A 22,904-nucleotide genomic window follows, 5' to 3' on the forward strand; every position below is an offset into this window, starting at 1 on the left:
GTGGAAGGTAGATCTGCACCAAACAACCTTCCTGTTTCTTCAATTCGACTTGACTTAATTTCATAGTAGGGATATGTGTAGTCGTCACGTCACGTGTTGCTGCAGGTTCAGAGACCTGATGGCAGTTGGGAAGAAGCTGTCCTTGAGCCTGTTTGTCCGTGCTTTGTAGGACCTGTAGCGTCTGCCAGATGGAAGCAACTGGAACAGGCCGTGTCCAGGGTGGTATGGGTCTCCAACAATGGACCCGGCTCTTCTGAGGTATCGGGGGTTGGCAATGTCTTCTAGCGATGGCAGAGAGCAGCCGACGATCTTCTGGGCAGTGTTTATCACTCTCTGTATGGCTTTTTTGTCTGCTGTCGTGCTTCCGGTATACCACACTGTGATGCCGTAAGTCAGGATGCTCTCCACAGTGGCTCTGTAGAAGGTTGCCAGAAGCTTGGTGTCCAACTTGTCCCTTCTCAGTACCCTGAGGAAGTGGAGTCGTTTCTGGGCCTTCTTCACTAACACTGTGGTGTTTGTGGACCAGGAGAGCCTATCCGTGACGTGGACTCCCAGGAATTTGAACGATTGGACCCTGTCTACACATACTCCGTTAATGAGGAGTGGGGCCAGGTCTGTGCTGTGCTTGCGAAAGTCCAAGATTATTTCTTTAGTCTTTGCGGTATTCAGTGTAAGATTGTTCGCCGAGCACCAAGAAGACAGTTTGTCGACCTCGTCTCTGTAAGCTGACTCATCCCCGCCAGAGATGAGTCCGATCACAGTGGTGTCATCGGCGAATTTGATGATAGAGTTTGACTGGTGGGCTGGTGTGCAGTCGTATGTGTACAGGGAGTACAGGAGAGGACTCAGTACACAGCCTTGTGGTGAGCCTGTGTTTAGTGTGATGGAGGAAGAGAGGTGTGGACCCATTCTGACCGTTTGTGGTCGACCAGTCAAGAAGTTCTTTATCCAGCAGCAGATTGAAGAGGATAGTCCAAGGTGGTAGAGTTTGTCCTTCAGGATGTCCGGCTTGATGGTGTTGAAGGCTGAGCTGTAGTCTATGAAAAGCATCCTCACATAGTTCCCCTGGTGCTCCAGGTGGCTCAGTGCTGTGTGAAGAGCCACGGCGATAGCATCCTCAGTGGACCTGTTTTCCCTATAAGCAAACTGGTGCGGGTCAACAAGATAATCGAGCCTGTAGAGAGGCTCCTTGTACAGGCAACAAAACAAGCCCTTAATCGCCTGCCTATAAAGTCCGCCGGACTGCATTTTTGTCATATCGAAGTTTCATTCCTTCCTGCGCACAAGAGAGATTTTCTGTAGCCATCTCCCACACATTGTGCAGTCCCTCGCAAAAACGACTGACATACTCCAGTACATTAGTTTTGGCGGGCTTATCACTAACAATCTGCTCTTTTAGTGCGTCTAATCGGCCCTCTAACCGAGTGACCACAAACGAGCTCTGCAGGACTAAAACCCGTAGACTCTTGCACTGCCCCGCACATAGCGAACATTACAAGGAGCACTCATTCATCCCAATCTTTTCCGGTAGCCAAACAATACTTTCGCAACACCGATTTTACCGTCTCATGCCATCTTTCTAACGCGCCCTGTGATTCCGGATGATATGCACTAGAAACGCGGTGGCTGGTGAACAGCGACTGCAACACTTGCTAAAATATCCCCGACAAGAAATTTGTCCCTTGATCTGTCTGCACAATCCGTGGAAGACCAAAAGTAGAAAAAAACTTGGGCCTTCACTACAGATGGAGATGTAATCTTTCGCAACGGTATGGCTTCGGAATAGCGCGTGGCCATACACATGACAGTCAGCAAGTATTGGTTGCCAGATTTGGTTCGTGGAAGGGGACCAACACAATCTAATAGAATATTGTTAGGTTCATTAATAATTACCCTCGTTCGTAATTATCAATAACTGCAGGCAGACATCTTATTCAATTATTGACATTTAATTAAATAGAATGGATCACGGATAAAAACCTCAGAGGGGAGATTCAGTAAGCCAGAGTTTCTCCTACAACTTCCGAACGTCTCACCGGATAGACATTTTCGTACGACTCTTATTGCCATGAATCAAAACAATTTACAGAGTTGTTGATCATTCCATCACGTACGAGTAAAAACAACATCTGGAACTACAATAACAATCAAAATATTTTACCAATAACAAAAACAGGAGACTAGACCTAACAACATTTAGATTAGAACAATTATGCCTTCCTTGACCTAAGAATCATATAATAATTACATAAAGAAAAACCCGAAGTGCGTCACTATGTTGTAAATAACAGAAGCAACATTCTTGTTATTGGCCGAATAGCCCTGGCCTCGTTACAAAAGGGACCACCGAATCTCGAAGACTCAGATTGGGTGAATTGTTTGTATAAACATCCTGGAACAGGCAGTCCAGGTTAAAGATGACTTGGCGGTTATTGGTGACCTCGCAACACTGAGAATAATAAGAGAATGATTTAACAAAGAAATGACTTAATACAACTATATTTATAATAGTAATACAGAATAAACCCAACAAATATGTTCAAAGGGCACCCCCATCATGGGTAATGGACGTAAAGGAGTAGGTGAGATTGTTTGATTAGGCTTGCCAGTCATTTGACACACATGACAAGTGCAGAAAAACGTGGACACATCTTTCTTAAGGCCTGGCCAAAAAAAATGCTTGGATAGGCGCGAATAGGTTTTAGTAACTCCTAAATGACCAGGCCAGAAATTGTCATGGGCCAAAGACAGTACTGACTGGCGAAATTGTTTGGGCACTACTATTTGACAGGCCTTGTCCCTTCCATCGTCAGCCTCCTTCTGCGGAGACAACCTACGCATGAGCAGTCCATCATTAACATAGTAAGCTGTCAGCATTGTCTTCACAACTTCGGGTGGTACACTATATTCAAAACACTTGTTTAGGGTACTATCCTCAATCTGAGCAGCGATTAGAGCGTCACGAGTCATATGAACTCCCTTCTCAGAGGCTAGAGCCGCAGCGGACTCTGTGGTGAATTTACCAGCCCTATCAAACAACTTAGGTGGAAACACGGTGTCTGATAAATCTACTTCTTGTGTTTTTCGAGTCTGCGCTCCCACATACGGGGAATACATCTGAAAAACTATTGGAAAGCGCATCGGGATATGACATGACAGGCTGCTTTAGCACCTCCACCATAGGCAATACTCTGTCTCTCCCTGATAATGTCTTTCCCCAAAAGAATATCCACCCCGCCACTTGCAAACTTGAGGTTACCCCCTCCTTTGTATGTACCCGTGATTAACTCACACTTTAAGTACACTTGATGTAACGGGGCGGATATATAACCGCAACCTACTCCCGTTACCAACACATTGGTTTCAGAGTCACCAGAAAAAGGCAGGATACCAGACCACATTAGAGACTGGTTCACGCCGGTGTCCCGTAATATACGGACCGAGCAAGCTTGTGGTAAATCTGAAGGGAGAGAGACACACCCACTATACAAATAGGGCGTGTACCCCTTACCGACTACGTCCTTCGAGTCACCTGATGATTTAACATCAGAGACTGTAGACTGCTTAAGCTTATGTTCTACTCCAGATGTCCGCTGGCTCTCCTGACTGATACGTGTGTGGGCCACGCTGAGTTCGTTGTGGGCTTTCTGCAGGCTGATCTCCGCGGCGGTCATTTTCTTCTTGCCTTGTGCCACTTGTGTCCTGAAGGGTCTTCAGCGTGGTAGACTTTACGCTCAGCTCTTCCTCTAGAGACGCCACATGACACCGCATTTGTGACAGCGTCGGGTCTAATTTTGTGCCGAGTTCCTTCTCCCTGCTTGGTGCCTCCTGCTTAGACTGGTCCACAGCGGATGTCTGGGGAGAAGACAGATAGCCTCTCCCAACCGCCGGCTTGGGGTCATCCCGTTCCCACGGAAACACAGCCAAGGGAGTGAAAGTCCAATTCATCGGACGGGTGGCTGCAGGGCAGCGAGTCAATGGAAGAGTCAGAGAACCGCAGCCGCTGTTGTAATATCGGCAAATCCCTTCTGTGAAAAGTCCTCTCATTCTTTTGCCTACCATGCTGTTTCCATGATGGGCTTGGACTCCAGCAGGGTGAGGAGAAAGGAGTGCCGTCCATAGACCATACGTAACATCTCTAGAGCAATATGGGGATCTTCCCCAACAGGTCCAGTACCATTTCCCTCTGGTTTTCCCTTGAAACCAGCCATGGGATTGGGAACCCTGCTTCTGAAACAACTAGTGGCGAAGGATCGCCATTCCTAGCTAGAGCCTTTACATTCGAGGTGACACCATCCCTGCCTACCTCATCTTTCTCCCCCTGCTTGATTCAACGGAATCAACCAGAGACTGGGAGGAAACATCCGTAGATGCTCCCCCTATGGCTCCCGACTACTGATCTGCTATTAATATATGGATAACCTCCTGCTTTAAATCAGCTAGCCTGGTAGTCATGGACAGAGTGAACCCTAGATGAGTGGCAAGATCTACCAGATCTTGCTTCATACACTGGTCAAGCTGATCTACAGTGCCAAGTTGAAAAAGGAACTGCTCCACATCAAAGTCCATCCTGCTAGTTAAAGCATTACCCTACACTGAATGATAGCTATTAAATGTGCCTACCTCAGCACTGCTTGCCCAGCCTTCACCGGCCTACTGTACGTGCAGTCCGCACCACCATTGACCACACTGCTGCTGTGATAACAGATCTTAATGCTCCCAGACGAGCCCCCACTTTGTTACGACTCCCCCTGATGGTAAGATATACCAAGGAGTCGCAACTACCAAAGCAGAAAGGTTCAGTCAAGGATGAGTCAGACAAACACTGCAAGTAGCCTTCAGTGATCATTTATTTACAACAAAGTCCACCAAAACATGGACTACGTGATAATATAGGGGAAGCAAACGATATTAAAGTGGCACCCTCTAATAAACACGGTAAAACCACCCTCCCAGACAGGTGTTCAAATGAACACCCACAAAATACAGGAAATAAGGCTGAAGGGTGCCACTGTCAGAACTGATGTAATCAAAGTCTAGACAGGGGAATAAACTACATGTATAAATGCAACAAACTATGTGTATATCCTGGGGTGTCTAAACGTACCTCAAGTCCCCGTATGCAACCCAAAATCATTAACTTTGTCAACATAAATACTAAATATAACACGGAGTAACATACTCACAATATCAGGTGTAGCTGGGGCAATCAAACTTTACTTAACACTAACCAATGTGCTTTCTAAAGAAAGAAAGGACTCCACTGCCTCAACATTTACAATCACAGGCAGCCAAGGTAGTCAAAGTCAAGAATCAAGAGATGAACTGACAAATAAAGGGGTTTAAATAAAGACAGGAAGTTAATCTTGATTGGAGGAGGGATGATGGGGAAGTAGTCACAGCTCTGTTGGCCTGGCCAGGGCTTTGTCACGGGGGTGGAGCCACAGCTTCGTGTACCTGCAGATGAAAAGAAACCACACACCCTACTACACAGTCTGTGTCCAGGCTGACAGCCGTAACAGTGACTGTTAATTGTATAGTTTGATGTTAATGAAAATTCTTTCAAAGTTACTTCAGGGGGGAAATGTGAAATATGAATTGTATTCTTATATTTAATCTTGCACCCTTCGGCACTCTAATGAATTTAAAGTTGCTAGAGTAGAATTTTATTTACACCCATTGGTTAAAATGTGCACTACACCTTTTGTGGTGACCACCTCCTTTTCCTGTTCATGTATTCCCACCTAAAGTTTGTCACCGCCTACTCTATTAAATAGTTTTCCCGAGCGATGAGACGGGGTATCTGCGGGAGACTTCCAGATGAACGTGAGGATAAGCGTTTGGGGAGTCTCCCTCGAATAACCCCCATCGGCCGTGAGTCCAAAACTACTACGTAGCCTTGATGCTTCCTCTGTATGAAGATTATTGTTGAGTACCCACCCTTAACACTTTCTTCCTTCTTTTATATCGCCATCGAAGCTAATGCTGAAAGTCGAGCCTGTCCTGTCGAATTTCTGTCATAGTCCGTCTTGAAAATGGCTTTAAATCAACACAACAATATACAGTCGAACCTTGTGATACAACCGTATCGTCATACGACATTCTTGTCTTACGACAAAAATTTCGATCGAAAAATTTGCCCATGATACAATCAAAATTTCGTGATGCAACCAAGCCAGGTGGCCACGGCGTTGTCTTTTTTGCATCCCTTTCGTGTACAAAATATTTCTACGACCACTGGGCGGACTTTGTATTTCCCCATTCGCCCGCTTTTGCCCCAGGTACATACTAGGTAAACAATATTACTATGGATCGGCAGAGTTCTGCAAACAAAAGGCGTTGAAGTCTGGATGTATCTTCCCTTATAAGGTTGCTTATAAAGATGCCTATTTAATTATATGTCAATAATTAAATCAGATGTCTGCCTGCAGTGTTTTAATAATTATATTAAAGTATAATTATTATTGAACCTATCATTTGGTCCTTCGACCCGGATATCATTTGGTCCAAAGAGCCTTGGAGGTCAATATGCCGAAGCGGGAACCCAAGCGCTACTGTTCGACATCTGGTGAGAGACCGTGCGCACGGCGTCTTCAACACCCTTGGCGAGTTGGATTTTTCGACGGCGGCGCCATCTGGGGTCATCTCTGGTAAGTCCACATAAATATCTCCATGTTGTGACGGAGGCTCCAAATGCGCGAAAGGGACATTTCATGTGATGTTCCATTTTGAGAAATGTGACTCACGTCCTGGGGACGGTGATTTTTGGAAAACCCTGTTGATACTAGTCTCTGGCAGGTACATTTGGGACAGTCTGTTGGAAAGTGTCCTGTGCCATGGGTAGGCATGAATTTAGGCAACGTTGTATGGTGTATGTGTGAGTTCTGAAGTAAGGAGAAAATAAAGATAAGCCTAGGATAAAATATCAAAGGGTAAGAAAAAGAAACAAAGTTAACTGTGTGAGGCACACAAACTCACTTCAAAAAAGCAAAAAATGTGGACCACGGCTAAGGCGGTTAGCGATGACGATCCAAAAATGCGTCTGCCGTTTAAGGATTGGACATTTGTGGAAAAACAAAGCGCTCTATAAATTAGACATCTATACTTATGGATAAATAAATATGGGTTTGCTGGCCATCTTAAAATGCATGAAATAATAAATCTGCAGGATAATATATGCACTAATGCACAGAGGTAATATGTATATATAATATATGAATGGATAAAAGTGAGACGGCTTGTTCCAAAGACACTGATGGCGAAATAAGGCAGGAGAAAAGGCAAAACATGCTATTTTGAAAAAATAGCGGAGCTTTCTCGGATGATGGGGATATATTTAAGACCAAGGCGGCGGGGACGTGCTGTTTTGTCCGGAAAAATAGCGGGGCCTCCTCGGCTGATGGGGAAAATATTTATCGAGATAGGTGGCGGGAGCGAAGGGATTTTAGCAAAAATAGCGGGAGAAAAGATGTGGCAAAGTTCAACAAAAAATCTGAATGAACAGAGATAAGACTTGTTGGGGTTGTGGAAAATTGGGGCATGTATCGCATGATTACCCGGACTGAATGGTCTCTGAAAAGAAGGAATGTCTGCTCAAAATGATTTGAAATGTGGATATCGAATATGAGGATGTTGAGCTAAAAATTAATGGAGACTCTTTCATTTGATTTGGTTAAACCAGTGATCACGTTTTTTGTGAATGGAATTCAATTGGACTTTTTGTGATGCTGGAGCTTGTAGAACAGCAATTATGATGGTTATTTCCAAGTGCTGGATGTACTTTGTTAGTAGTACCTATATGTACTGTCAATTTACTGGAATGGAATGGCTTATTGCAGCTCTGCCTGGTTTTGATCCCATCCGCTAGCGGGAAGATGGTGTTTAAAAGACAAAAGAATATATATAAAATTTCATTTAAATGTTTAGCAGGGAATGTCACCTCTGTTTTTTTATTATACTCTAGACTTGCCAAATAATGTGTCGACTGCGAGGGAAGCGCTCTGTTGCAGCGGCTGCTGATTATATGGGAATGAAACATGTGGGCCGCGCGGCAGCCGATTGGACCGTGTTGGGCTTTCGTTTGCGCGCAGACCGCGTAAACGACTACATTTTTTTATCCCTTCCGTGAAGACATTGCAATAATAATAATTGGCCTTGGGGGTGCTGAAGCAAACTTGAGGGCAGAAAATGGGTTTTTGCTATGATAGTGGTGGGCTTGCAGCATATTCTGAATATGGGGTCTTGGCGAAATATTGTGATATAGTTGGATATCGGAAGAGGAGTTAATTTGACTTATCAATGGTTGTCTTCTCTAAAAAGCGTTATATTTGGGCACAGGAAAAACGAAGTGACGTTTCAAGTGGTGACTCGCTGGTTTGTAAACAGATGATAAGAATGCTGCTTTTCCAGCAAGAGTGGAGGTCATAGTTAGCGTCTTAGGGCACACGTTCCGTTTGGACATTTAATAGTAAGAGCAAAACATGGTCTGCAAGGAATGCAGGGTTATGCGAATGCTTTCGCATTCATTTTCGGGTTTTAAACAGAAATGTATATGTGATAGAAAATCTGTTTAGTAAAAGGTTTATTTGGTAAAAGCTTTGGATTTGGGAATAGAGCAAATTAGCCATTTTTGAGCAATTGTGGATTTCAAAGGGCTCTTAATTAAGGAAAACTAGCTTTTGGAGGATAAAAGAATATTAATACTATTTTTGAATGGTTCGATTGTTACAAATACCTTAATCTAGGAAGTTGGCTGGTTACAGTAAAGACAAGGATGGCAGAATTTACAATATTATGGTATATTGGTGACAATTTTTGGGTCTCTTATTAAACATTGAACATTGTAATTAGGAAATGCCTAGCAAAAGGTTGATTTCTCTAATTTAATTGTTGTATATTTTTGTTGTGGTAACAGGGAGCTATATGAAATGGCTCTTATCTTAGATAAACATCGTATGAGGTGATTTGCAAGGTATATCTTAGGTATTAAGAGTTATTTGGTTTTAATGATATCAGACAGGAAATTAACAATGCAAAAGTGGCATGAGAAAATTCATGGCATTTATCCAAATAATAAGGTGAATTGTACCTGGCTGGGGTAGATAAAATAATTGATTTAGGATCGGCATAATTTCCCTATGACTGGAGTAACATGGAATGTTTTTCAAAGTGCACTTGAAGAACATTGTCTGTTTGTCTTGGCGGAGGAAATATGCTTTAGCATAGGTCATAGTGATGAAGGATATTATGGATTGGATAACCATTGATCAATTGATACAACCAAATGACGTTTCTTTCTTTTGCTTTAAGGGCATGCAAATTAAGAGAACTTTAGCTTGAAATTCCTAGCATTGCAATTATGGGGTTAATACGCCTGAATGTTACAGTGATAACGATTGGCAAGAACAAGCTTCGATAAGGGAGAAAGGAGCAATTCTCGGAATTCCAAAATCTGGCTAAGAAACAGATTGTTTGTCGCTTTGGGTTTTGACAGGATGCGTTGGCGCATGAATTCTGGAATATTTGGGGGATGGGGATCCCATATCTAAAACAAATTTGAGGGAAATGTGTAAATAGGCTCTATTTGGTGCTGGATGCCCAAAATCTGGTGGGGCCTTTCATGGTATGAATCAAGTGATTATATCTATGTTAAAAAAATAGCATCTCCAAATTATAAAATAGCAACCTTGGAGTGACACTTTAGGTAGATGGGTTGTATAACAATAAAATGGGATGGGCAAAAATCAAGCGGAATGCAAGATAAATTGACGACTACTAAAACAAATTCCTTGAGGGGAACTTAAGAAAATGGAGCAGGAGGGATATCATGATACCTATTAATGGTTTTTAATGGCAAAAAAACGTTGTGATGGAAATGCCAAACATGTTGATAACGTTGGGTTTGGTTGGTAGCACAGAGCGGGCTGGTGTTTTTCCACAGGAAAGAGGATGGTGAGACGGGTTCGGTGGGCAAGAAGCGGGTCGTGAAAAGGGAGGAGACCGAAGGGGCATTGTGGGGGAATGCGGGGGTGACGCGATCGTATCCGTCGGAACCCCCTCCAACAAATATGCACGACCGGTTGACCAGGTCAAGGGGCCCCGTGGGGGAATGGTCAAAAACATGGGTAAAAACGCTGTCCCCCAGCCTGGGGCGCCGAAAATGAGTGACGTTGTGCTTGAACAATATCCCATGATCGAGGTTGCCAACCCTAATATGGAGAGTGGGCAGCCCCATGTTATTTTGGTTCATAGAACTGGGACTCAAGACGACGTGATGAAGGCCTTTGACGGCGTCCCGTCGCAAAAAATTTACATGGAGGAATTTGTCTAACGAATGGAGGACATTATACGGTTTTATCACCGGGATGGAGTAGAAACACAGCAAATTTGGATGGCCGCGTTAAAAGGTAATTGGCATGCTATTAGAGGGAATTGGAATCCAAAAACTGATAATGGGCCATTAGGTCATGACAGCCGTGAATTGAATTTGAGTGTGTGAGATGATAGAGCGGGCCATGGCGAAATTTATAACTTTAGAGGTGAAACTCTTGCCACCTCAATTTTGAGTACAAACAGCTAAACTGGTGGCATTAAAAAGGGTATAACTTAATGTGAAACATGAAGCTAATTTTTTGACATACGGTTAAAATACTAGAGTGGGGGTGTTTGTTTCAATGTGTCACAACTTTTCCGTTGTTACATTGCAGGCAAAAGGATAGTTAATCGCAGCGACTCGCATGACAGTCGCTCATGCTGACTGACTGGGTCGATGAACAGCGACACTTTAACTTCCAAAACTAATTTCTATTTGTATATGTGTGGCACGCGAATCTAATGCATTAATTACCTGGTTTCTTCTGGAACGAATATTGCTGATAGGGCAGCAAAAGGGGGTGGATCTACCAAGAAGCCCCACTGGGGATGGTGGTTTACATCTGTGATGAAAATTTACGGGCCACTGATGTATGGGTAAACGACCCAAATTAAAGGACTGGTGATTAGCGAATCAACCTTATGGTTCAAAGATCAACTAATGAATGCGGGGTGGGGAGAATTGCTGGCGTCCTCCAGAATTCATGGGTTTTCTCTCGGTACTCCAGTTTCCTCCCACAAAATGAAATTATGGATGCTAGACTGGTTGAACACTCTAAATTCCTCTGATTATTAGTGTGAGCGTGAATGATGGTCTGTCTTTTTGTGTTTTGATTGGCAGGCCACCAAGATATAATTTATCAATAAAATATCAAGGTATAAAATAATTTGGGAATTTGGAATTGATTTCTGAAATCGACAATAGGTCTTGGGGATGGCGGGACAAATCGGTACAAAAAACAAAAACAAATTGGGACCTCAGCTTGCCTAGCTTGAGTCAAGGGAAGTCCTATGTCTTGAGAGGGGGATGGTAGCCTTGCTACAACGGCACTACAAAGCTTATGGTTTTAATCTATATGTTGAAAGAAAATTGCAGAGCATGTTTGACTTGTGCTAGGCATAACCCCAATGGGGCTGTACGGCCAAAACGCTGGCAATTCTCAAAAACTACATATCCATTTCAAAAGCTACATATGCATTTTATTGAATTGAGTAAGATATCTTTCCACGATATGCAATTCCAGAAACCATCTATAGTGATAATGACACCCATTTTGTTAATAGAATAATTGAAGAAATTGGCACCAGGTTTCATATTCCGTTGCGAAATCATTGCGCATACCAGCCACAATTGGCGGGCCTTCTCGAACGAATAAAAGGAAATATAAAAATAGACTAAGAAAAATAAAGAATTCATGGAAGAAACAAAAAGGCCATGGACATAGTGTATTGATTTTGTAAAATTATATATTAACATAGCAACTTCAAATGGATTAATTAATATGAAGTCCTGTTTGGTAGATCTTACGAATTGCCATTATTCACTACACAATGGGAATTGGATGATGAGGCAAATCTAGCAGACTACATGAGGAAATCGCTGGGAAAATGAACCAAACTTAAGCTACCAGAGGGAGATTTTGCTTCTCAACAGGAAACGGATGAAGCAACGGTGATTCCTGGAGTGGGTGCTGATACGCTGCATAAAAAAGAAACATTGGAGTAACGCAAAGTGGGAGGGTCCATGTCAAGTGTTGCTAACCACACCAACACCGATCAAAGTAGCTGAGAGGGGAACGCGGATCCAACTTCCTCACAGAAGGAAAGTTGTCTCAATTGAAACGTTTCAAGAGGAAAACTCCCTAAACAAAGACAAAAAGTCATGTTGAACTAATTATTGCTCTTGGGGCAATGAGATCAATGATGATTGTGATTCTATTCCTCTCCACATTAGGGCTGTTTTCTCCAGTTGGAGAGAAAGGCGGGGGCATTTGAATTAAGGATACACCTTCTTACGGGAGGATAAAGCAGGCAACATTTCCATTTCCATTTGATTAACATTACCTACTAAATCAAATTTCCGGACATGCATTTGAGATTGAAAAATGTATTTGGATTCGGCAACATCCCTGTTGCCATACCAGGGATCAACCTATGGTGGGGAATGTGTGGTACATAACAGCCCAAAACGGAGATTGGGAAAGCCTTGTTGCAGAAACTGGTCAAAATTGGAAAGCTTGGACTGACTTATTAACTTGTGGAATTTATTTCTGAAACAGGGATTTCCCAAACGGGATATAATTGGGTGCTGTTAATGGAAAATGCAGCTAGTGCTATAAATCAAACCTGCAGTGTAAAGAAGAGGCACAAGCACTATGTGAAGCTACTTTTGTAAAAGGGTGGTCTCAGTTGAAACATTGAGGGGATGGGTAAGATAAGCTTTCGGACTTAATAAAATGCGGGAAACACCCAAATATTGATTGAAAAGATTATTGCTCAGTAAGCAATACCACGAAACTATAGGGAACTCTTTTATATTGGGTTTGATGTCTCCATATGCGAAAGGGTTTCAACTGAGACTAAACCATCTTACAAATGGTTAAAACAAACTACCAGACAAGGAAAATATGATCGGATATAACAACTCCCTCAATCACCATTCTTTGGGGAAAGTGTTTTTACAAATGAAAAACGTGTCATACTTGTACAGGAAATTTTTTGAAACTGTGTCTATCTTGTTACGCAGTAAATGGCAGGTCAAATTTTCCACTGTTAAATCATTTTACCCGCTTAAACCTTACAGGGCATGGTCTGAAGCTGGGGGCGATAAATGAGACGTGGTGTGTCGGCGTTCTAAAACAAATTGCACCCCTAATATCACGTTCTGACCTATGGTGGTGGTGTGGTGGAGATAAATTATACGACTCCTGCCGAAACGTGGCAGGACTATGTGCTTTGGTCTCACTGCTCTTACCAGTGTCTGTTTTTCCATCTACATTGGAAGAGATACAATTGGCTGCTAAGAAATCTGGTGTAGTGAAGGGTCCCTCTCGACATCGTCGAGCGGCATGGAGGGAAGGAGATCCAACATACACTGATGCGATTGGCATCCCCCGGGGCGTACCAGATGAGTATAAGATGGCTAATCAGATCGCAGCAGGATGGGAGTCCCCAAACAAAAATGTGGATGGGATAAATTACCTGCATTACAATGTCCATAAACTTGGGAATTATACTGAACAGGAATTCGTGGCCATAAAGAAGCAACTAGCAGCTACCAGTCTGATGGCGTTCCAGGAATGGATAGCAGTGGATATGCTCCTTGCGAAGAAAGGGGCACGTGTGCAATGTTTGGAGAACAATGTTGCACCTTCATACCGAAAAACACGTCACCCAGTGGGTACCTCACCATGGCCATTAGTGACCCTAAACCGCAATATGAAAAAGCATTCTGGAGTAGAATTATCCGCTTGGACAGACTGGTGGGATAAGACCTTTGGAAAATATAAGGATTTGGCCATATCTGTTGTGTTTTCTGTAGCCATATTTGCTACTACCTTGACATTGTGTGGGTGTTGTCTTATCCCCTGTTAGCGCTCCTTGCTAAGCCGACTTATCACTACTGCAATTGCCCCTACGAATTCTAAATTACCCAAATTATATCCTCTGCTTATGAAACGTACCGGCAAAAGCAGTGAAGTCCAGGAGAATGGTAATTCTGAGGACGAATTGGACGAAAATTATTATGTTCTAACTTTTTCAGACCAGCCATGCGAGTAAGGAGTAGGCTGGTAAAATTGCAGTGACCTGACATTTCCTTTTGTAATTGCTATAAAATAATTAATAACATACATATTATAAAAATGGTGGGATGTTGTGTTTATTCTGTAATGCTATTATATGTGTGCATTTAATCATTTTTGTATGAAAGCATTCTTCAAATTGTCTGAAGAGAACTCGGGGTTGTAACCAGTCACCTAGTCCTCATTTCAAGGACTGTTGATCTGGGTTTGCTGCGAAGAGTCCTCAAGGACTCTTGATACCAGCAGATGGATATCAATCCCTTCCAGGAACATTCGCATAGTTTTCCTACATCGTGACGCACTTCTCGCATCTTTGTGTAATTGTTATGCCGAATGAAGGTGTGATTGTTTAAATTCAAATGAAGTTTGTTTTTAGTTTCCTGTTCTTATTATTGTTAAATACCTTAATTGTTATTATAATTTCAGATGTTGCTTTTGCTCACGCTGTAGGATTAATCAATAACCTTGTAATTGTTTTGATGTATGGCTTTAAAGCCGTACGAGAAATTACTGTTCGGGAGGATATTTTGGAGACCGAGAGGAACTCTGGATGTATCTTCCCTTATAAGGTTGCTTATCAAGATGCCTATTTAATTAAAATGTCATAATTAAATCAGATGTCAGCCTGCAGTGTTTTAATAATTATATTAAAGTATAATTATTAATGAACCTATCAGCTTCATTATGAAAAAACACATCTGGAAGCAGTACAACCAGGGGGGAATCAATGAAAGGAAGGTAACAGACAATTTGGAATTATTTAATAAGTATTGATGGACAAAATATAATATATGATTCATATTTTTCTTAGGCCAGCAGAGAAGGCCTTGAAGGCCCAGACGCCCTGCCACTGGTCTGTACAAATTTTAGTAGTATGTCGCCTCAAAAAAATGCAACATTAAATGATTTCTTTTGTCTCCAGTCAGTAGTAAAGCTGCCAAGTTGATCTTTGTCTATTTTGGTTTTAATCTCTTAGGGCAGTGTGGTCATTACTGTAGTCTGATCCCAAATCAATAATATTGGCCAATTTTTAGCGAACACTCCACCAGCCAGGGTTTCTGAACTGCGTTCACGTTTGACGTCTGTTGTGAGCGAGCGAGACGTTCGATCATCTACGTCTACTTCAAGTCGGGCAGAAGTTACATTAAGAACCGGAGCCTGAATTTCATTCAAAGATTTTCTGGCATCATGGTAGGGTGATGGCATAAATGGGTTAAGTGGTCAGGTTTGTTGGTCATCTTTTGTGATGGATATATCACATCTCCTACCAAGAGTAATTTACTGGGGACTGTAGAAAACGTTTGCCTCGCAGATGTTTTAAAACAACATCTACCATACAGTGGTACCTTGAGATACGATCTTAATTCGTTACGGGACTGAGCTCGTATGTCGATTTTCTCGTAACTGATACAAACGTTTCTCATTGAAATGAACTAAAAACAAATTAATTTGTTCCAACCCTCTGAAAAAACAAAAAACAGAATATTGGATTAGAAAGACATTTTTATTTGTCTTAATTTGCCATCTATTAACATACCTGCCAACTTGTACGTTTTATACGTATTTTATACGTTTTTTTTACTTTTTCAAATCATGTACGCTGTACACCGACTTTTGTACGGGAAATTAAAAAAATCGCCAATATTTGTGAAAACCGATCTCAACAAGACCGTTTTGGCTAAAATCCAGAGGCTGGTAGCCAACGACGCTACGCATCGATCGTTACTATTGTCACGGTATACCAGCAAAAATTATCCTCAATCATATGTATTTTTTTAGCGGGCCGTACGGCAATATCGATAAAGGATGACATGCGCATGCATAGATATACTTAGAGTAAATATTGTGGATCAAATTACCTTTGTTATTTCTATCACACTGTCTGGTTACCGCGACTAAACATGTGTCGTACAGTGTTTGTAAGGTTTTTTTTGGGGTTTGTAAGGGGAATCATAATTATTTATATGTGCAGTTATCGGCAGAGGTTGACAGGTATGTATTAACAAAGTATCAAATAACTTGTGGTTCAATAGTACATATACTAAAATGTGTTTAATAGAACTAAAATTTGACGGATTTCGCGGAGGGAAGAGGGGGAGGGCTTTTTGCACAGCCACGAGCTCATAACATAACATAAACGAATTTAAATGAAATTGAATTACGATGCAGACACTCAAAATAAATTTAATCTAACCTTACACTAAATTTAATTCTAATTTTCTTTTACATTTTTATACATTTTCTTCTCCCGGTTTGGGTGGCTCTGTTTGCCCCGCCTCCACCCTGAGTTTCAGAAATAACATATGGTTGGTAGTTTGCTTTTGTATTCCCTTCAAAATATTCCGAATATTATGCACACACGTCCTCCCAATAGGATGACGCACCCATCATTCTTTCCCAAATATATATTTGGGAAAGAATGATGCGCGTGCGCGGGAACGACGCGGAACGACGCGCGTGCGCAATCGTGCTTGAGGCAACCAGTGACCGAGACGATCCGGGTTACAGGCGAGTAAGAGATCGTCCTACAAAAAAACTTACCTTTTAGAAAATACAAATTACCCGTAAAAGAGTTGTTTTACGCTCTACACAATTTGAAACGCTCAAAAAACGTACAAAGTACGGAGAAACCGCAGAAGTTGGCAGGTAAGCAAATACTAGTAGTGGACCTCTGATTACTGAATTACTCAAAACTATGCAGTTTAACTGCATTATTTCATAGATTCCGGTCAACGTGGGGCAATACTAGGAGAAGAATCTGAGCGCTGAGTACTCACACACTCAATAAATTATCCAGTAAAACTGGATAAATACATTTTTTAAATAATTAAATGTGTTTCATGCGCACCTTGCCATTGTTATATTTCTTATTTTTGTGGTACTGCAAATCAAGATTTAAAAACAAAACATTACCGTCGAATAAAATGATTTATCCTACTGTTTTGAGTATTTTTAGCCTCCGGTCATACGACCACAAGAACACAAATGTCAGCTGGCTTCACCTAAATATGTCAGGAAAGTGTAAGTTAGTACTTTTATAGCTGATGCCGCATTTAGATATTTAGCTTTAAATATCAAAGGGGGAGGCAATGAAAGGAAGCTAACAGACAATTGGGAATTATTTAATTGGTATTCATGGGCAAAATATGATTAACATTAGTCTGTGATTCAGATATTTCTCAGGCCAGCAGAAGGTCTTTGAAGGCCCTGACGGCACACCACTGCTCCATTAAAACCATGAATGTGGAGGTAAAAATTGGGAATCGGGACGGCTTGGCCTGTACGCAATAAATTGTAAAATGAAATATTTCAAGGCAATGGTGTGAGATCTAACTATTGAAATCTATCATCGATAGTTATGTTTAAAGCTAATGTTAAAACAATTATGGCACTATCTTTTTTTAATTACTATTTCAGGTTTTAGTATAACATGATGAACGATTCAAACAACAGAATTGATTCTGGAATTTTACCACTTGTGGTGATGGTCCTGTCCCCAGACACCAGGAAGGAAACTGTTGCATGGTTATTGAAGAGGATAAGAGAAAAACAACAAGTTGGGGGTAAGTTTTAGGAAGTCCACATTTTGAATTAAAGATGAGTAGAGATTTGCAAAATACCATCCTCAAAAATTTGTCCAATGTTAATGTGGGAGTCAAATGGTTTACTTAAACACTGAGCTCATATAGCTCCTCTTTTTCCCCAAGGTAAAAAAAAACCCTTTAAAATAGATGTATTTGCCCTCAAATTATAATTCCACTAGACATTGGTATTTACTCAAATAACAAACAAAGAAAAATAAATCACAGCATTTGAATTCATTTATAATGATTGAATAGAATTAAGTGTACTATCAGAGGGACAAATGTTGAAAATAACACAGCATTAACTATTTCTAGTACATCCCGTCAGTGCAAACCAATAACTGCTGGGAATGAGTAAATTCATAGTCCCATAATTAGTTCATTTTTTCATCAAGAGGTCATACAACGATGGCTAAAGGCAAATATATATCTAAAGACATTTGCAATCAGATTTTTGCTCAGCATCAGAAAGGAACTATGGACAGACCTAGATTAAACCATATAAATATTTCGTTCAAGACCGTTGGGCCAATTACCCGTAAGAGGAAGGGCCACAACCCTCCCATCAACAGGGAACTCTTCACAAGATTTCTGCCCAGGGACTACGAAAGATGGTCCTTGAAATCTCTCCAAAGTCTTGAACGCAAATATCACAGTTGTTACAGAGTTAACATTTGGCATTGCAATTCCGTGCGTTAAACCGAGGAAGAAGCAAACTGATAGGTTCACCAATTAGTATTCCCAAGTTCACCCTTCAATTATGGAGGCATCTGAGATCAAATCCTTATATTGCAAGAGAATCCACACGCACTTACGGTCAGATGATTCTGAAGACCCCGGTGTCCCTTTTGCGAATATATTCATAAGATTTAAACAACATGCATAACAGAAGTTCAAACATTATTTAGAGTCTCATAACAATTAGTCTCAGTTCTCAAAACTATTGTTGGTCTGTCGAATCCTCCCGCGAGAAGTTGATGCGGACCATCTTGAGAAGCCACGTTTCCCAAAACAAATCCAGTTCCCAAGAGCCTGTTGTAAACCATCTTCAGAGTTTGATGCTTCCCACAACAATTTACCGTTCTCTTGCTGTGAACCATAGTCTCGAAAAGTCCAGGTAAGAAGGAGAAGTGACCTCCAAAGGTGTTTTGGTTAACTTTGGAGCGAGAACTTCTTTTGCAAGAGATGTATTAAAATGCCTTGTATTAATGTCACATATATAATAATGATGAACCTAACTTTCCTAATAAGCAAAGCGTTCATATGTGTAATGTTTAATATCCAAAAAAAGTAAAGCATTCTTCATTGCAAACACATATATATAAAATGATTATATTACAAGCAAATTTATAACAATGATAAACCTGACACAAACATTCAGAAAACACCTGAAATATCATTTTTCAAAGACACCGAGCGAGTGGTAACCACGAGAAATAAAATCAACATCAAGATGGAGAATGCTCGATCGGTCTGGATCTCGGACTGGAGGGAGAAGATTCCTCTGGATGCCAACATGATTAAAACCAAAGCCAAGATCTTTACGATAGTTTAGCTCCTGGCATACGTTAACTTCAATTTTACATTCACACGGATGTTTTTTTTGTTCTGTTTGTGGATTTATTGCAATCAAGAGTTGGTTTGAAAAGTTTAAGAAGAGAAGATTTACAAAGTGTTGGTTTTGCTGTATGTGGAATCTTCCTCGGCAGACCCAAAAGGTAGCAAAACGTTACGACGAGGAATAGTTACCTCACATAATTGTGACAGACAGACACACACGGACAGATAGACATGCACAGACAGACAGACAAATGCAGACAGACAGACGCAGACACAGACAGACACACGCAGACAGACACAGACAGACAGACGCAGACAGACAGACAGAGACGGACAGAGACAGACAGACGGACAGAGACGGACAGAGACGGACAGAGACGGATAGAGACGGACAGAGACGGACAGAGACGGACAAAGACGGATAGAGACGGAAGGAAGGAAGGACAGACAAACATGGAAGGACAGACGGAAGAACGGACAGAGACTGACGGATGGAAGGACTCACGGAAGGACTGACGGACGGAGAGAGACTGTTTGACAGAGATGGAAGGACAGGGACGGAGAGAAAGGGACGGACAGAGACGGCCGGACAGAGACAGACGAACAGAGACGGACGGACGGACAGGCAGACGGACGGATGGACAGGCAGACGGACGGATGGACAGAGACGGACAGACACGGACGGACAGACGGACAGGCAGACGGACGGATGGACAGAGACGTCGAATGGACGGACTGAGACGGACAGGCGGACAGAGACGGGTGGGCCGACAGGTAACGGGCGGGCGGACAGATACGGGCGGGCGGACAGATACGGGCGGGCGGGCAGATACGGGCGGACGCATGGACAGAAACGGACGGACACGGACGGACGGACAGACAGAAACTGGCGGACGGGCGGACGCATGGACAGAAACGGACGGACACGGACGGACGGACAGACAGAAACTGGCGGACGGGCGGACGCATGGACAGAAACGGGCGGGCGGACAGAGACGGGCGGGCGGACAGAGACGGGCGGGCGGACAGAGACGAGCGGACGGACAGGCAGACGGACGGATGGACAGAGACGGACAGACACGGACGGACAGACGGACGGACAGGCAGACGGACGGATGGACAGAGACGTCGAATGGACGGACTGAGACGGACAGGCGGACAGAGACGTGTGGGCCGACAGGTAACGGGCGGGCGGACAGATACGGGCGGGCGGATAGATACGGGCGGGCGGGCAGATACGGGCGGACGGACAGACAGAAACTGGCGGACGGGCGGACGGACAGACAGAAACTGGCGGACGGGGGGACGCATGGACAGAAATGGACGGATACGGACGGACGGACAGACAGAAACTGGCGGACGGGCGGACGCATGGACAGAAACGGGCGGGCGGACAGAGACGGGCGGACAGAGACGGGCGGGCGGACAGAGACGGGCGGGCGGACAGAGACGGGCGGGCGGACAGAGACGAGCGGACGGACAGACAGAAACTGGCGGACGGGCGGACGCATGGACAGAAACGGACGGACACGGACGGACGGACACGGACAGACGGACACGGACGGACGGACACGGACGGACACGGACGGACACGGACGGACACGGACGGACACGGACGGACACGGACGGACACGGACGGACACGGACGGACACGGACGGACACGGACGGACACGGACGGACACGGACGGACACGGACGGACACGGACGGACACGGACGGACGGACACGGAGGGACACGGAGGGACACGGAGGGACACGGAGGGACACGGAGGGACACGGACGGACACGGACGGACGGACACGGACGGACGGACACGGACGGACGGACACGGACGGACGGACACGGACGGACGGACAAGGACGGACAAGGACGGACACGGACGGACGGACACGGACGGACGGACGGACACGGACGGACACGGACGGACACGGACGGACACGGACGGACGGACACGGACGGACGGACACGGACGGACACGGACGGACGGACGGACACGGACGGACGGACACGGACGGACGGACACGGACGGACGGACACGGACGGACGGACACGGACGGACGGACACGGACGGACGGACACGGACGGACGGACACGGACGGACGGACACGGACGGACGGACGGACACGGACGGACGGACGGACGGACGGACACGGACGGACGGACGGACGGACGGACACGGACGGACGGACGGACGGACGGACACGGACGGACAGACACGGACGGACGGACACGGACGGACGGACACGGACGGACACGGACGGACACGGACGGACGGACACGGACGGACGGACACGGACGGACACGGACGGACGGACACGGACGGACGGACACGGACGGACGGACACGGACGGACACGGACGGACGGACACGGACGGACGGACACGGACGGACGGACGGACACGGACGGACACGGACGGACGGACGGACACGGACGGACGGACACGGACGGACGGACGGACACGGACGGACAGACACGGAAATCCATTAGAATATGTACATCCGATTTACATTTTACCTTATTTTACACAACTGTCTTTCTCACTTCTCATGCTCGATCAAATGACTTTTCTGCTGAATGTGACACTTGAGATAGTCAAGTTTCCATTATATGCAATATTTTTCCATGACTTTGCTTTGATTTATTTAATAAGGAATAGCACGTATTAATGAATGTATTTATATTCATGTTAATGAACATATATATGAAAGATTGTAGCCAAGGGCTAATTTCCATTTATAGTCCATCGTGTAGGTCAGTGGTTTTCAAAGTGGGCGGTACCGCCCCCCGGGGGGTGGTGTGAACTTTCAGGGGGGCGCTGACGAATAAACAGGCGAATGGGGGGCGTTGAAATAGTGAAGGGGGCGATGGAGCAATTACAGTAAAATGTGACGTTGGTGTTTGTAGAAAGACCGGAAAAATTGATTGTCTGTAATAAAAAGTCGACAAAAAACAAGCTTTATTGAAACAAGAAACGTTGTCTGCTCGAGCGCTCACGAGCAGCGCGCATATACCGTATATCACTAATTGTCGCGAGTTTATCGTCGATGCAGGCGACTGGGGAAACCACCACCATCCAGTCAGCCGCAGAGGAGCACACAATAGCGCGCCGGCAACGCTTAACCACAGACGTATGCGCACAGCGACCGGCTTAATGCATCAGCTATCAATTTTTATGATTCGAGTTGAACTGCGCATTGGTCTATTAAAAGAAACGAAATTAGCGAATAATATCTGAGGCACCTGTCTTCTATTTATTTAAGCTTCGTTCGTTGGAAAGGGGTAAAGAGGGGGGCGTTGGCATTTTGGCCCGGCGGTGAAGGGGGCGGTGGCCAAAAAAGTTTGAAAATCACTGGTGTAGGTTGAAGACAAACGATCACATACCAGACACACAACCACACACACAGTAGATTTAGACAGTTCTCACCCGATTTCACCGCTTGTTCTTCTATTTGCACAGTAAAATAAAAAGGAATGTATTAAGGAATATTAAAATGTAATTTAAAAAAAATGATAGAAGGGCTGTAAAACACGAAAAACAAGAGTGGACAGAGCTACTGCCACTGGCTGCCGCGTAAATGGCGCAAT

The 22,904-nt window shown here is 43.9% G+C and overlaps 1 long non-coding RNA gene across 1 annotated transcript in view; it reads left to right on the plus strand.

Annotated features, from left to right (window-relative positions):
• The first annotated feature begins 16,609 nt into the window (after window positions 1–16,609).
• The window catches only part of LOC144193031 (uncharacterized), a 7,808-nt gene continuing 1,513 nt past the window's right edge, over window positions 16,610–22,904 (plus strand). Inside the window, exons 1-2 of the long non-coding RNA XR_013325569.1 lie at window positions 16,610–16,820; window positions 17,592–17,737. This is a non-coding gene — a long non-coding RNA (uncharacterized LOC144193031). The remainder of the gene's footprint in view (window positions 16,821–17,591; window positions 17,738–22,904) is intronic.

The sequence above is a fragment of the Stigmatopora nigra genome, unplaced genomic scaffold (assembly GCF_051989575.1).
Source record: "Stigmatopora nigra isolate UIUO_SnigA unplaced genomic scaffold, RoL_Snig_1.1 HiC_scaffold_45, whole genome shotgun sequence".
NCBI lineage: Eukaryota > Metazoa > Chordata > Actinopteri > Syngnathiformes > Syngnathidae > Stigmatopora > Stigmatopora nigra.